Genomic DNA, 16719 nt, shown 5'->3' on the forward strand with positions numbered 1-16719 from the left:
ATCTGGACATTTTTAATAACTCACTTTAATTGTTGTGGTATGGTGAGCGTTGGTTGCTAATCAACTTATTGCCGACAAACCAGCCATTCCACTCAGTCTGCTTTTGCAGCAGGTCACTATAAAACAAAAACCCCTTTACCCTCAAGGCATTTAAGAGAATAGGATGGTAAGAGATGTAAATTGATTCAGGAGATACAGCACAACATGTAATATTTATAATTTTGGAGTAATACCACAAGAACGCTGCCTAACAACTACTCTTTATACTGCAGGAGTGATCATGTCATTAACATGTGTGTCACTATGCATTACACATGAAGTTCTCAGTACATCTCTTCAATGGACATACCAAGAGAATATGCTACAGGTTAAAATATGATGTACAGTTCAGTATAATTTGCACTTGCACATGCTTTTGATTATACCAGTGAGGGAACTTTAACAACTCAGCGTCTCATTAAATGTTATAGAGGATCCGGGCTGGTCATGCACACTCATTTTCATCATTGCCCTGACTCGTTTTAGTCCTGTTCAAATGTTCCAGTGTAACATATAAAAATCTTTTGTCGGATCCCCAAGTGCTAATTGGGTGAGGTGGGATTTACTGCCTTGCTAAAAGGTAGTTAATGCAGAACGAGAGATACCACATTTTCAGCCTGAATAAGAGCAGCCGGCTGCTGTAAGGCTGCAGCCACACTGATCGTTCTGGTGAACAGATGAAAAATTGAGAAAAACAGTGCTGACTCACACACACCCCCTGTAGTTTTGTGAAACGTCTGCACCTGTCATCACATTTGTGCCCTGAAAAGACACATGAATATTATAATGGGTATTGATTCTAATAAGGTTAGAGACTCACCATGCTTATACATTACACTATTGATTTGGCTCAATGCACAAAGCACAATGGCCCATTGGTTTTCAGTCAGGGTAAGAGAGGTGAGAATATGACACTGAATACAGGTTAAAATTCTGGCTATTATTGCATTTCTGGGCGTTACTGAGGTATTCAATCCATAATCATTGCCTTAATACATATGGGTGAGTTACATTTGAGTGTTTTGTTACACAGCACTTCGTTAATTGTGATATTATTTATCACTTTAAAGCCATTTTATTACATTACAGCTGTGGTCATCATACTGTATGTTGTAATTTCAATAGAAGCCATATTTCACTTTGCCACTGAAAAAAAAAGAGCAATGTCAGTTAACATGTATACACCCTTTAGCAGCTAGATAACATGGTGTTTAATTGTGCAAAAAAAAACCCATCTTTCAAGTATAGATAAGTCAATAAATATATTACTTAGAATAACAATAATAGAAATGTGAATGAAATTAACAATAGGATAAGAAATTGTTTGATAAATACAGTAAAGTAAAGGCTTCTTTTCTTGGTAGTTTTAGGGATTCTATGTGAAAGCTCATTTCTATCACTGAACTATTTTTTCGTTTTGGTTGTTTGAGGAGTGACACGCAGCAAGGGGCCGCAAGTCAGAATCAAACCCGCAGCCGCTGCAGCAAGGACTTGTACATGGGGCACCTGCTCTACCCACTGGTTCACCAGGCACCTCCAAGGAAAAATTTGCTGCAAGACTGAGCCGCCTTCCCAGAGGAAAAAAACAGGACAACTACAAAAAAAACCAAACACTCAAGGCACCCTCTCCTCTGATAAATACGATAAGTACAGAACAGTCCCTTACTTAAAGAATAAAATCCTTAATATGTGTGCCTTTAATTAAGGAAATCATAAAAGAATAAATGAATTTGGCTACATATTACAAAATATTGTCCTAGATTATGATTTTTTTTTTTTTTAACATTTTATGACGTATGTCGAATCTGCCATTACCGTTAGGAAGTGTAGCTGATTAGCAAACGGAAATCCCAAGTCGTATTTGTGACGCAGCAGTTATTTATCACTGCAGGAATACTCATATTTTGAGGTAGAAACTCTGGAAATAACTGTAAAGGTAAGTAAGTGGTAGTTTGTCTCTTAAAAATATGTAATTATAACATTAAAGTTAGAAACGTCTGTCAAATTAAAGAAGACCGGCTGGTGCGTTAGTTAGCTAACTGTTAGCTAGTTTAAGCTAGTTTGTGCTAGTTCTCCAGTGTTGCTAATGGTAACTGCCACTGCCTGTCTTCATGGAATATGGATTTTGACCACTTCGCCGCCATGAAGGAAGAACAAAGACCTCTATCTTCTTATACCGTGAGTCAGATTTACTCTTTGTGACTTTATATCGATTTCTGTGTCTTTCTGTCTGTCCCATATAAGGCTTATCAATGTCAAAGTCGCCGTTGCAGTAGCTAGCTGTGTTGGTTTTACCTGCTGTGTGGCTGTAATGTTAGATATGGAGGTCAGTGACTTGTTTACTTGTACATTTAAGCTGCTGTGTTGTTGTTGTTGTTGTTGTTGTTGTAACTGTCAGAGATGCACAGGTTGCTGAGCCATTTGTTAGTTGTAGTCAAGTCAGCTATTGTGCTGTGTGAGATTTGTGCAGAGTGTCTGCAGGTCCTTTAAAAGGGGAACTGCCCATTGGTTCGACAGCCCATTGTTCCGACCATATTAAACTCATTGTTCCTAAGTCCGTTCCGAAATCATCATGATGCCCTGTGGTTAAGGTCTGGTTAGATTTAGGCACAAAAACCACTTGGTTAGGGTCAGGAAAAGATCATGGTGTGGGTTAAAATGAAAAAGAAAGTGACAAACACATAAGCTGTGAGCCTGCTCCGCCTCAAGCCGGTCGCGGCGCACCATACGCCCGCCGCGAGCCGTTCAGCACCGCGGACAGTCGGACTTATGGGATGTCGAACCAATGGGCTGTCTTAAAAGTCCTAAAACTTCTTGAATTCAGTGTTACAACAGTGAGACCTTAAAAGTCATTGAACAGTCTTAAACTTTAAATTGGGAGCTCTTAACTGCTACAAACATCAGATCTATTTCATTTATACATCTTTTCATTTATTTTATGTACATAACACCTACCTCTGCACAAGACCACACAGGCTATGTACTACTTACCTACAATGCTAAACTGTGATGCTTAGATAAGTAAAACATGATTTCCCCCCCAAAAAATCTGTCTGATACCTGTAGACACCCTGTTGTGATGTTTTTATCTTGTAGAGAAGGTCCCACATTTGGTTATTAAAGTTTTATTTTTAAACTGTGCTGTATAATTAGAAATTAGCTTTGATGAGTAACTAATGTACAATTATAGAAGGTATTCTTTGTATGCCAAGCAGACACAGTAGGTAAGAAGGGGTTTGTAAGTCATGCATTTGATGCATGCATTGCTGTTTGATGTGGTCATAGACTTTTTGAAGTTATCAGTGAATTACTTTTGGAATGTGATTTGTACTTTGATACTAACAGGTTTTATATTGAAGTGAACTTGATTATGCTGTTTTTATTTTTGTATGCCAAGGTGATAGATAATGTGGGGAGGCCACATGTGTGAGGTGTTGTTTCTTTTTGATGTGAACATATGGTAAATCTATTGTCTGTAAATGGTTTGGGTTAGATGGTATGTTCATAATCCACCATGCAACAGTGCAACAGTCACTGAATACCATCACTTTGTTTGCAAAATGACACCAACTGTGTCCCATTTGATGTCTTATTTACTTCCAAAAATAAACTTAATTTACATTAAATAACAGCTGCACCCAGTCTCACCACATCCCTGTGGCTTAATTGGGCCAGAACCACTACTGCTTCTTGGCTAGAATTCTCTTCAAAATAAAACTATAAAAAAGTCATTAGCTTCACAAATGTAAACAGATACATAAAATATTTTTTCCCTCATAATCTCAAATCTGCGATATGTTTTGTGAGAGATGCTCAAATGGTTAATAAACATGTCTGGTGTATCCACTCCTTGGACTTGTGAGTCCCAGAGTGACATCTGGGTGCCATCAGGGGTCCTGAGACCAGTCTGGCAGTACCAACTAAAATAAAAAGCAGCTCCATTTTATAATCATTCAGTTCCCCTACAATCATGGAAATGATCATGCAAAATGATAATTTGTACAGACTGTAAGTATGACTGCCCACAATCATTGCGTACTCCCTGCACAGGGCACACTGTTAAATAATTCTGTGCACACAGTTAAATAATTTTGTACCAAAACTCGAACAAAGATCATATCAGATGGGCTGCTTTGGAACAAACGCTAATGAAATGGGGGTCTTTGCTCTAATGTGTATCTAAATGGTTTTCCTTGATGTGAAAACATTTGGTGATTCCTCATTTAGACATTGAGCAATATTGCTGCTGAAGCAGTAAAACTATGCTGCGCTGCTGAATATGTGACAATTTGCCACCCAAAAGCTGGAACAAAAGTTGGCCTTTTGATGGAGCCTGTCTTTTCTGGCAGTAACCAGTTGGATACTGTCTTACAGATTCAATCCACTAACCTGTCAGGGGGTATAAATTGCCAGTGGAAATGGTGTGAGTGTTGACAGGGCTGGAGTGTGAGCAGATCAGACATAAATGTGATTGGGAACTTGATCAAAAGCAACAGAGATCCAGCCTGGACGGAAGCACTCCTCATTCGCATTGCTTGGGGCAGAGCAGCAGACAAGGTGATTTCCCTCTTAGTTTACCCTTGAGTTTGAAGGATTCAAAGCCAGATATAAACTAGTGTTAGTATAGGCCTTCTATTTAAATGTCTCTGAGAAAGACGATTGTGAGACTGTGAGAGCTAAACCGAGTCAAGACAATTTATTTTTCAGTTAATAAATCTATACACACCATGGAGAGCAAAAAGAGTTATTTTTGTTCAGCAACTCATTAAAACATGCTTGAGGCTATGTGATCGTATCACATGTTTTTGGGGGGAGGAGTATGAGTATTGCATGCTCAAAAATAGGCCATCCAATCCAGCGAGGAGTTACAGAGTGAAGTTATTCAATCGGGTGATGACTGAATTGTAAAATACAAACACTTCCCCCACTTCTGAGAGAAGAAATTGTTTCATTTTCACACAATTAAGATGGAAATTGTTCAACTGATACCCTCTTAGTGGCAGTAATTTTACAGTTACTGCTCTACCAAAGGGAAGACAACCTCAGCTCATGCGGCAAAACCCCCAGCTCTGCTATTTGTTCGAAGATGGTTTATAAAAGACTGTCACTAATTGCATTGCTGTAGGGATTTTCAGCAGTATACGGTAATCAAAAGTACACCTTTTACATTTTAAGCATTTGGGTAGTGTGAGGATACAAGGTCACTGCAGTTTTTTAAGTGCACTGAATGTACAAAGCATTGCAGATATACTCTTTTTTCAGGGGACACACTGATGCAATGAAGGTCAAATGTATTCTGTCTGTAAAATTTGATTTGGGCAACTCAGTATGTATGGGGGGAAAAAAAACCCAAAATATTTTGTCAGTATAGCAGTGTATCTATTGGCAGTGAAAACAAACCCATTCTATAAACTAGCTCCCTTGCCATTTCTGATGACACATCACAGCTATAACAGAAAAGTTCCAGTTGCCGTAGATGTCCCTGTCCAGTCAAATGTGTTGGCCGACCCATGCAAGTAGTTAATAAATACACATAAACCATCTGGGTGCAGACAGCAGCCTGTCTCACTGTGAGCGTCAGAAACTCTGCTTGAAAGTAAAATATTCACAAACCATTCTGTAGTTATTTACTTTTTTCAGTAAAGTCACTGAAATGGCTTGAAATTACACCTAGATTCACAAGTAACAATCACACTACAGTGACTCTACAATGACAATATTGTGATTTTTTTCTGTGATTGCCTATCATTATGAAAATGTATATAATTACTTCCTGTGATAGTAAGCATACGCATAGTCTCACTCAGAGCACATCCCTTAAAATAGCAGTAAATATGAGCTTTAGGTCACGACAAAGGGAAAACACTGTGCTCGGATTCCAGCGTATAACTATAGCTTGAAGTCAGCATCAGTACATTACACACTACATGAAAACTGTCCATATTGACATGTGTCATAATAATATAACAGTTTAGTTTCATGTAAAATGCACTTGAAGGGTTTTACCTTGAAACTGAAAGCCTTGAGATAAATTTGAGTTGTTCAGGAAATCAAAACTTAACTTCTTCCATCTGGAGAGGTGAATAAATGTAACATAAAAATATAGTTTATTGTCCATTTAATTATCCTCATATTTTCTCTGCTGTAGAGCTGTTGGTTGTAAAGACCAAGGCGGCCTATTTATTGATCATTTCATGTGGACCAATATATATGAAAAAGTGTGATGTTTGCAACACTCAGGCCAATGAAAGTGAGGAATTACAATAATTTTACACAGTGTCAAGTTCTCAATGATTGGTTGAGTTACCATACTTCCAAAAAACCCTTGCAATCTTGCCTACATGCTGATGCATGTACTCTAGTGTTAATATAAACAGTACACCCCAGACCATACTGAAATTATTAGGCTCGTATGATATATTTAATTTTGTTTTCTTTTTTGTGACAAAGATTAGCTTGTGACAGTAAAGTGGCAAAAATAAATGACTATTATACTTATTGGCAGTCTGATGCGTACGTATCGGTAATAAGATAATAGCAGCTGATCAAGTGGTCAGAACTACAGTGTATTTATGGATCTTAATCTCATAAACATAGTTTTTCATCTGGTCACACAATACAGCAAATAGGGTTGAATGCCGGCAGCATGTGTATATGTCTGAAGGAGGAGTTGCCCTTGTACCCCAAGTGGGATAATAAGGGCATGTGCTCAGTCTCGCCAGTCTGATATAGGATATTATTAACTGTGCATACACTTCAAGTCAAGCATGTTACTCTGCCACTGTAATTTGCAGAGTCCGAGTCTACCGACCTTTGGAACTGTTGTTGTCTGAGCTCGATCAGTGCTGATACGACGCATGCAGTCGTTTCTTCAGAAAGATTTGACTGAGCACAGTCAGAGGTTGCAGAGTTTTGCTTCGTGTAGGCTGGGGGTCTCTGTGGGTGTTGTGTCTGTTATGACAGTCCAAGGTTCGTCATATCTTGAAAAATGGAGTTGTTTACATCAGACACAGCATACAGAGGACATGGCACCATCAAGACAGATGGCCTTCATTTTTCCACACGTTCGCTCTCATCTCCCTAATAGAACAGGCGCAGGCTGTCAGCAGCGATGTCGAGGAGGCTTTCATTTACATCCCAGATAAGGATCAATAACGCCTCTATTTAAAAATCAATCATTCCTTGTCAGCAAGGCTGAGTTGTGTGATTGTTTGAGGTGTGTTGCAATTTATAGCGTGTTTTTTCAGGTGACTGCAAATATGTTATGTATATCAAATGAAACAACGTAGTGAGATTTTGTCTTGAGATTTTAATGTGTTTATGTTGGTGAATGTGTGATCTACAAAATGTATTTTAGGCAAAAAAAGTTCAAACTAGGTAATAAAGCTCCATACTGATAAAATTTAAAATACTGAACAGTTTTCAAGCCTTGGCAGTCTCAGTCCTTTGTTAGAGGGACTAGGACCTTGTCTGCTGTGGATTTGAAATGATGGTTTCTTAGACAAACAGGTCACCAGAGTATATCAGACAGGGTCCCATCACCATATCTGTCAGGGACTAACAGTCACACGGTGCATCCTGGGAATTATACGGAGCTGACATCTCTTCATATCATCACGGTCCAGGCTACCTGTCTGAGCAACAGAAATCTGTCCCGCCTCAAAGCAGCTCGAGGAAGGAGGTGGAGAGTGAGGCTGCGTGGTTAGTGCTCGCGAGGCAAGAAGAGTAGGTGGACGCTCGATAAACTGAGCTGAGGTCACCATCAATCTCTCACCCAAAGGGAGAGATGCTTAGGAGTCCTCTGGCTGAGGATGATGAATGGTGGCTACCGAAGGAGAGGAAGCTTCTATAATATTTGGCATTGTCTGGTGTGCTCTGTAACTCCACGTTGGAGACAAGTTTCAGTATGTTCTCAAGCCAGCGGGCACAGCGAGGAAATCCTTAATGTCTGCTCTGATGCTTATGCAGTGGGATTTTGTGTTTAAATGTTTGTTTATCAAGTCACAGCAGGAAAAGAAATGACCAGAGAAGTAGAGTTGGACCAGTTTCAGGTTTTAAACAGGTTTGACTTAATGCAAACTTGCTGAACTGGCATTTGTCATCATGACAGGCTCTAGCAAAATAAAAACAAGTCTACATCAGCAACCTGATGTAACATAATAAAGTTTGTTTATAAACAGACTAATGGTACCACTAGTGTCTGACTGGCCGTGAGTTGAGCACAGCAACGTGAAGGAGATCAAATTCCAGTATAGGAAGAAAGGTAGAAGAGCGGTGCATATTGTTTGTTTTTCTAGAAAGTTCACGTATTTTTGGGGATGAAGAGACAAGCGGCAGAGTTATTCTCAATAAAACTAAAACTGTACCAATGTGGCAACATTCTGGATTTTAAGCCAACAAAAGAGGTGTCGTAATTGCCTGTGAGCAATGGTGTGTACCATTTTTGAGCTGACATTTTGTCAGTCGGCATGTTTCTATTTATTTCCATTGCTTGCTTTGACAGCGCCACAATGGGCAAAGAATGGCTGATTTATGAGTTTCAAATGAGGAATTATCCATATGAAACCTCCTTTTTTCACTACAAAAACCTAAGTAAGCTGGTAAATGAACATTGCTAATAACAGCCTTTTTGCTGTTGGCTACATTGCACATTATTTCCACAAAATATCACAATATAAACGTATATTTTCAACTTTAAAAGTATAAAGGTAACACAATAATAAGTAGCATAGTTACTAGGGCTGCCCCCAACTAAGAATTTTCCTAATTGACCAATAGTTGTCATTTAGGGCCATTAGTCAACTAGTCGCCCGCATGTTAAAGATATTAATTTAATTCTTAAATGATATATTTTGGGCGGGGCAACACAATGGTTTGAGTTGAAGGTGTGAGAGAGAATAGTATCAGTAACATTGTTAACACTGTGCTACATTACAGAGAAATACAAAACCGTACTAATGAACCTTCATTAATGTAGGACTATATTTTATCTACAAGTGCACGTCACACACTGAGCGAGCCGCCTGTTAATGACGCTGTGGGCTAATGGGCATGTAGCTACTTCCATGTTTCAGATGATACGTCATGTTTGTAGTCGACCAATGAAGATGAGTTTACATATCACCTTGGGTTCATCCTTCACCTTCTCAAAATGATCCTACACTTTGGGTTTCCTTCCCAGCGTGTTATTAACTAACATGTGGAGTAACTGCAGGTACCAGCCCTGGTAATTAACCTGACTCCTGTCTGACTGCTGAGTGTGGCCTCTTCCTGTGTCTGTCCTTTTAGATGAAATTCTCACATGATCCAGTCATATAGGTTTTTATTAATTTTGACAAGGTGCAGCTCCTAAGAGTTTCATGTTGTTGTTTTTTTTGTTGTTTTTTTTCTGCGACTAAGAGACCAATGAAATATTGTCAACTAACGTTTGGTCTGCTGTCGGAGTGGCCTTATTAGTCACCAATCTTCTTAGTGGATATGTCTCCAGTCTGACATTGAGTGCATAGCTGATATGTACGTGGTCTGTTTACATGAAGTAACAGAAGTGCATCTGTAACCCATACAGTGTTGGCAGAGAGCTCCAAATGCAGTGCGTCAGTCAGACACTCATTTGCTGTTGGAACACGGTGACATTATGTTCCAGGTGGGAGCGGCTGTTGAGTCAAGTGCACCTAGTAGTAAAATTCGGTATACCAGTTTGATCTCGTCAGGCTCTTAATATCAACTGGTTTGAAAATTTTGGGACAACCCTATAAGAAGTAATGTTTTTCCTACACACATAAAACTAAATGGCATAAGCTGGCCTTAAACATATTCAGGGTTAAACTCTCCTTTCATGTAACAATAATGTTGCTCATATAAGAGCATGGTTATTTTATGCTGTTGATCTTCATTCAGCACTAACGTCATTATACAGAATGAGTCCACCATATGAAAATATGGTATAAATGCTGGATCGACTGTCACTCAAAAATGAGCCATTTATTACGAGCTGGTGGGAGGGAGGCGAGGAAGCCATCCCTCTGCATTTTGGAAGGAGACGTCTTGAGGGGAGTCACGGTGAGATGGAGAAAAATGACCCTTCATCTTTGATGGCAATGAGAAAGAGGGAGAGCTGACAGTTATCCAAACAGCTTTCCGTGCAGATCCGCGGCTCAGAATCAGTCACGCAGGCAGCGAGTGTGGTGTACTGGGAGGACAGTGACCCCTGCCAACAGGGCCCCCAGAAAAGAGGCTGTCAAAGAAAGAGACACTTTACACTTAAATGATGTCTGACTGCCTGTGAGAGTCAAGTGCTCTCTGCATGCAAGCATGCAATTTCATCTTTCTCTAATAACTGAAAATACTTGCCTGCATTGATTTTGGTATCACTGTGGTAGCAGCTGCTGGTGCAAAGGTACCAGTCTCCCTTTGATTTGAATATATTCACATGATAAAACATGATTTCTTTGAGGAAGTTTATTTACATCTTGTCTGCCTGGTGCTACAAAAACCAATCACAGTACACTATAAATGGCTTTCCAGTAAATAGCACAGTGTGACAAAGAGATATTCAAGCACTGTGTTGTCAGAAACAATAAAGCATCACTCAATCAAGCTTCTCTCTTGTACATCCAGCGTGTGACGGGCTCTGCTTCTTGTGCAAATTGTCTCAGTCAAAGCAACAAACAACACTCCAACAACTTTGTACCACTGATATCAAATGCTGTTGAAGCCAAAGCAATCTCAGACATTTTCACATTGTCACCACCTCCAGTTTAGTCACATTTACAGCCCCTAATATAAAGTGTTATGTCTACAGCAACAATTATGCATCACTTGGAGAATATAGAATTATGTTTGTGTGACAGCTTTCTCTGCAAGTATGCTTGCTGTTGAAGTATTTGACAGTTAACATTTTGATATCAAGAGTAATATGATATTTATTGTATGCCATGCATTCTTCCATTGTCTGATTAAGGTCATTGTTTGAAATTAACTTTTTGACGCGTCGGCCAAGAGGACTGGCAGATGAAAATATCCACCAGCCAAGCATATTTTTTACCAGCCAAAATAATAAATTAACTTTGTATTACATTGTTTTGTATTGTTTCAGTACATTTCATTGTGATAACGAGGTGACAGTGTTGAATACAAACTCATCCTAGAGACCAGAGCAACATTTCTAGCAAGAAATCATCACAGCACCATCAGTATATGAATACGTTTGCTCTGGTAAGCAGTGATGCAGCATGTATGTCCAGGGCTTTTATTGTGAAAGGTAAGAAAACAAGAAGGAGACGTTAACCCTCAGCTACACATTAGCCTAATGAAAGCTAGCGGATCAGCTGATGCCCGTACCATAAACAGTGCTGCAAAACTAAAAGCACTCGGTTGTCTAAAAGAGACGATCAGCTTACGGGACCGCTTAGACACGTTTAAAGCATGTCTGTTGTTTGTGTGTGTCTGTGAATCCCTGACACTAGCAGCAGAGCAGCGTCCCCCTTAAATGACACCAAAACGCGGTAGAGACTCAGCACAGTTTTTTTGTCACATAACTGTGTTGGTACAGACTAGGGATGTAACGATAGGGCAAATTTGATATCTCGATTATAGTGACCAAATTATCACGGTAAATGATAATATTGCGATATTTTTTTAAGCGCTGCAAAATGTCCAAAAAATAGATAAATTGAAATAACTTCACTAAATCTTGTAACTTCCTTATCATACTAAAATGTTAACAGCCAAAATCTTATATTAAAATTAAACTTTCACATTAAAGGGGCAAGGGATTGGCACAGCAACAGAAAATTTTATTTTAAATTAACAAAATATGTAAACAGGAGCAAAGCTTATTTGTCTGGTGCATTTTAACAGTCAGCAAAATATGTAAACAATTTATATATTATTTATTTATTAGCACGAGAGGAAAAAATATCTATAAAACAAAACAATGCAAGTATGGCACCCTGAATCAGAGCCTTGGACGTGCTGACGTATTGCGGTAAGCGAGTTGTGTAATTTTCGGTGTTTGTGTGACAGCGTCTCTGTACTGCTCTGGTGAACTCTACTAGCCTGCTTTATGCTTTCTCACTTCAGTTGCTTTAATGTTGCTTTAACGTCTACTCCAAGTCTTAACCCACACTAGTTCTGTTTAAGCACTTAGCTCTCCTCCTTTCTACGACTTTATCGCTAATCTCTTAGTTGTTGTTTGCACATTACTAGCCTTGGTAGCTACATTAGCTTTACAGTTAGCGATGGCTTCTCCCTCTGCTCTTTCTTACTCGGTGTGCCAAATGTTCAATTATGCCTCTGCCTCCTTTAGCAACAGTGGTAATTGTAACAAGTGTAGCTTATTTGCTGTGTTGGAGGCGAGGCTTAGTGAATTAGAAGCGCGGCTCCGCACCATGGAAAACCATTCAGTAGCTGTGGTAGTTGGCCAGCCCCCTGTAGCCGGTGCGGAGCCACATAGCATAGCCTTAGCCTCTGCTAGCTGTCCTCCAGTAACTCCCGTTCAGCCGGGAGGTTGGGTTACGGTTCGCCAGAAGCACAGCTCCAAGCCGAAGCCCACGGCTCACCACCAGCCTGTTCACGTTTCCAACCGCTTTTCCCCACTCAGTGACACACCTGCTGAGGATAAAACTCTGGTTATTGGCAGCTCTATTCTGAGGAACGTGAAATTAGCAACACCAGCGGCCATAGTCAAATGTATCCCTGGGGCCAGAGCGGGTGACACTGAATCAAATTTAAAACTGCTGGCTAAAGCTAAACGTAGATTCAGTAAGATTGTTATTCACGTCGGCGGCAGAGACAGCAGAGACTGGATCACTTAATTGGCCTAAAAGGTTCTGCACTAAGCTGGTTTAAATCTTATTTATCTGATCGTTTTCAGTTTGTTGACATTCATAATGAATTACTAAAGTTTGTTTTGGAGTTCCGCAAGGTTCTGTGCTCGGACCAATCCTATTTATTCTATATATGCTTCCTTTAGGCAACATCATTAGAAATTACTCTATAAATTTCCATTGTTATGCGGATGATACACAGTTGTATTTATCAATGAAGCCAGAAGAAAGTAATCAATTAACTAAACTCCATAACTGCCTTAAAGACATAAAAACCTGGATGAGCACCAATTTCCTGATGTTAAATTCAAACAAAACTGAAGTTATTGTTCTTGGCCCCAAACAACTCAGAGACTCTTTATCTGATGACATAGTTTCTCTAGATGGCATTGCTCTGGCCTCTAGCACTACCGTAAGAAACCTCGGAGTAACATTTAATCAAGATCTGTCTTTTAATTCTCATTTAAAACAAAGCTCACGGACTGCATTTTTTCATCTGCGTAATATTGCGAAAATTAGGTCTATCCTGACCCGAAAAAAAAGATGCAGAAAAATTGGTCCACGCTTTTGTTACCTCAAGGCTGGATTACTGTAACTCTCTATTTTCAGGTAGCTCTAGTAAGTCCTTAAAAACTCTCCAGCTAATTCAGAATGCAGCTGCACGTGTACTAACAGGAACTAAGAAACGAGATCATATTTCTCCTGTTTTAGCTTCTCTGCACTGGCTCCCTGTAAAATCCAGAATTGAATTTAAAATCCTACTGCTAACTTATAAAGCTCTAAATGGTCAAGCTCCGTCATATCTTAGAGAGCTCATAGTGCCATATTATCCCACCAGAACACTGCGCTCTGAGAACGCAGGGTTACTCGTGGTCCCTAAAGTCTCCAAAAGTAGATCAGGAGCCAGAGCCTTCAGCTATCAGGCTCCTCTCCTGTGGAATCATCTTCCTGTTACAGTCCGGGAGGCAGACACCGTCTCCACATTTAAGACTAGACTTAAGACTTTCCTCTTTGATAAAGCTTATAGTTAGGCCGGCTCAGGCTTGCCCTGTACCAGCCCCTAGTTAGGCTGACTTAGGCCTAGTCTGCCGGAGGACCCCTATAATACACCGGGCACCTTCTCTCCTTCTCTCTCTCTCTCTCTCTCTCTCTCTCTCTCTCTCTCTCTCTCTCTCTCGTATCCTATTACTGCATCTTGCTAACTCGGCCATTCTGGATGTCACTAACTCAGCTTCTTCTCCGGAGCCTTTGTGCTCCACTGTCTCTCAGATTAACTCATATTGCAGCGGTGCCTGGATAGCGTGACGTGTGTGGTTGTGCTGCTGCCGTGGTCCTGCCAGATGCCTCCTGCTGCTGCTGCCATCATTAGTCATTCGTCATACTTCTACTGTTATTATACACATATGATTATTGTCACACATGTATACTGCCAGATATTAATACATACTTTAAACATATTGTACCACAGTAGCCAGAACTATAACTATAATATTATTACTTTCATTAATGTTGTTGTAAGCTACTGTCATTACCGTCTGTCCTGCATCTCTCTCTCTCTCTCTCTCTCTCTCTCTCTCTCTCTCTCTCTTTCTGTCTCATTGTGTCATACGGATTACTGTTAATTTATTATGCTGATCTGTTCTGTACGACGGGCGGCACGGTGGTGTGGTGGTTAGCACTCTCGCCTCACAGCAGGAGGGTTGCTGATTCGATCCCGGGCATGGGAGCCCTTCTGTACGGAGTTTGCATGTTCTCCCCGTGTCAGCGTGGGTTCTCTCCGGGCACTCCGGCTTCCTCCCACAGTCCAAAGACATGCAGATTGGGGACTAGGTTAATTGATAACTCTAAATTGTCCGTAGGTGTGAATGTGAGTGTGAATGGTTGTCTGTCTCTATGTGTCAGCCCTGCGATAGTCTGGCGACCTGTCCTGGGTGTACCCTGCCACTCGCCCGATGTCAGCTGGGATAGGCTCCAGCCCCCCCGCGACCCTCAAGAGGATGAAGCGGTTAGAAAATGAATGAATGAATCAATGTTCTGTACGACATCTATTGCATGTCTGTCCGTCCTGGAAGAGGGATCCCTCCTCAGTTGCTCTTCCTGAGGTTTCTACCATTTTTTTCCCCTGTTAAAGGGTTTTTTTGGGGGAGTTTTTCCTTATTCCGCCATGTTTTCATTCTTTGTGTTTACACATGCTACGCATTCACACAGCGCCTGCATCGCAAGACTTGAATGAGGCTGTTATTCCATGTCCTGATAATCCACCGCGATAATGCAATTAATTTAAACATAAACGGTAATTCTTACCATGTAAAAATTAACCGAAATTTACCGTAATATCTGTAATCGTTATATCCCTTGTACAGACATTTGCCCACCAGTGTGGCGGGTAGCCCTCGGAGATTTACTTGCCAAATGGAAGTTGTTAAAGTGCTTGTTGGCTGGTTAACTTGTTGGTGTTAATTGTGGACCCTGCTTAAAGAGGCAACAGATAGGATTCAGTTTTTTTTTTTTAAGCTTGGCGCCACCTAAAGTTGGGTTTATGTGTCAGAGTACCTTGATTATTTTTTGCAGTAATGAGTAACCTAACGCGTTAGTTTGCTGTTTGAGTAATCAAATACTTGAGTACATTTTCAAACAAGCCATCAGTTACTTCCGTTACTTTTAGAACGCTGGTCCTTCAGCTCCGAAACAGCAACGACTGTCTTTTGGTTCTAATAACGGAGATAACGTTAAACCTATCAGTCCGAAAGAAGTCATGAAGCTTGTGGCTAGCTACGTGGTAGAAGAAATGCTGCCGTTGTCTACGGTGGAGTCTTAAAAAAGGTGGAGGAGGACTCGCTGACAGACATATTTCAGACTCAGGACTTGCATTATGCCTGGTACACACCAGACTTTCTGCCCGTTCTGAAAGTCACTATGTCACATTACATGATTGTGGAATCATAAAATCGTGCTGTAACTTGGCCGACAGACATGACACACTACACGATGGTACTCACCAATATAATCCCCGGTCGTCTTTCACAGCGTGTGTGATGTCATTGGGTTATTCTTGTCCTATTTTTATTACTTTTACTATTATTTGAGTCACTGTGTCTGTTCATGTGTCAGCCGAAATGTTGTTGTAGTCACCAAAAAGCATCAGCAGATGGCAGGAGCTACATTTGAAGCACTGTGCACAAACATTCAAGTTACTGCATCCTCCACAACCAAGTTCCTACAAATGCTTCACAATAAAAGCCTATTTAGAAAATGCAGGGATTCTCTCAGTCGAAGTTATAAGGGGCTTTTAATTTGAAACATGTTCAGGAAGTGTTGAGTTTAAAATGACGGCGCGATATGTTAACTTCATGAAGTCAACGGGAGCGGATAAAAAGTAAATATATAAAGATACAGAGGGATTAATAAATAACGGATCGTCTATAATGTAGTTTGTTTCAAATGAAGCTGGGAGCCTCTGCAGTTGTGGTGAGTAAAAGCCCCACTACTATTTGTTAATGTTATTACTTTATGTCCGACCATGAGGATGTACCATTGTTTGCTAGCTTGATGCTAATGACATTAACTCACCGGGCTGACAAAGTGCCTCTGCTGTTTCACACCATCATTTCCCCTTTTACTCTGTGTGACAGAGTAGAGTAGATCGTTCTGTGTTTCTACTGGTCAAAGTGACAGCTGTGATGGGAGAATTGGATCTCAGTGAAGGGCAAGTGGTAACTTTAATTTTGGAGACAAAAAAATTAAGGCTTAGCGCCCTGTGGTCCATTGCCCAATAGGAAATGTAGAATACTCAAAAGTACTTTAAAAGTGCTTGAGTTACTTTTCTCAGGGAGTAAAGCAGTAAAGTAACTGG

General features: G+C 40.3%; 1 long non-coding RNA gene across 1 annotated transcript in view; it reads left to right on the top strand.

Moving 5' to 3' along the window:
• The first annotated feature begins 1875 nt into the window (after positions 1-1875).
• Positions 1876-16719, top strand: part of LOC125894061 (uncharacterized) — a 53108-nt gene continuing 38264 nt past the window's right edge. The window contains exons 1-2 of the long non-coding RNA XR_007449998.1: positions 1876-1975; positions 2188-2217. This is a non-coding gene — a long non-coding RNA (uncharacterized LOC125894061). The remainder of the gene's footprint in view (positions 1976-2187; positions 2218-16719) is intronic.

This window comes from Epinephelus fuscoguttatus, linkage group LG9 (genome assembly GCF_011397635.1).
Source record: "Epinephelus fuscoguttatus linkage group LG9, E.fuscoguttatus.final_Chr_v1".
NCBI classification, from domain to species: Eukaryota; Metazoa; Chordata; class Actinopteri; order Perciformes; family Serranidae; genus Epinephelus; species Epinephelus fuscoguttatus.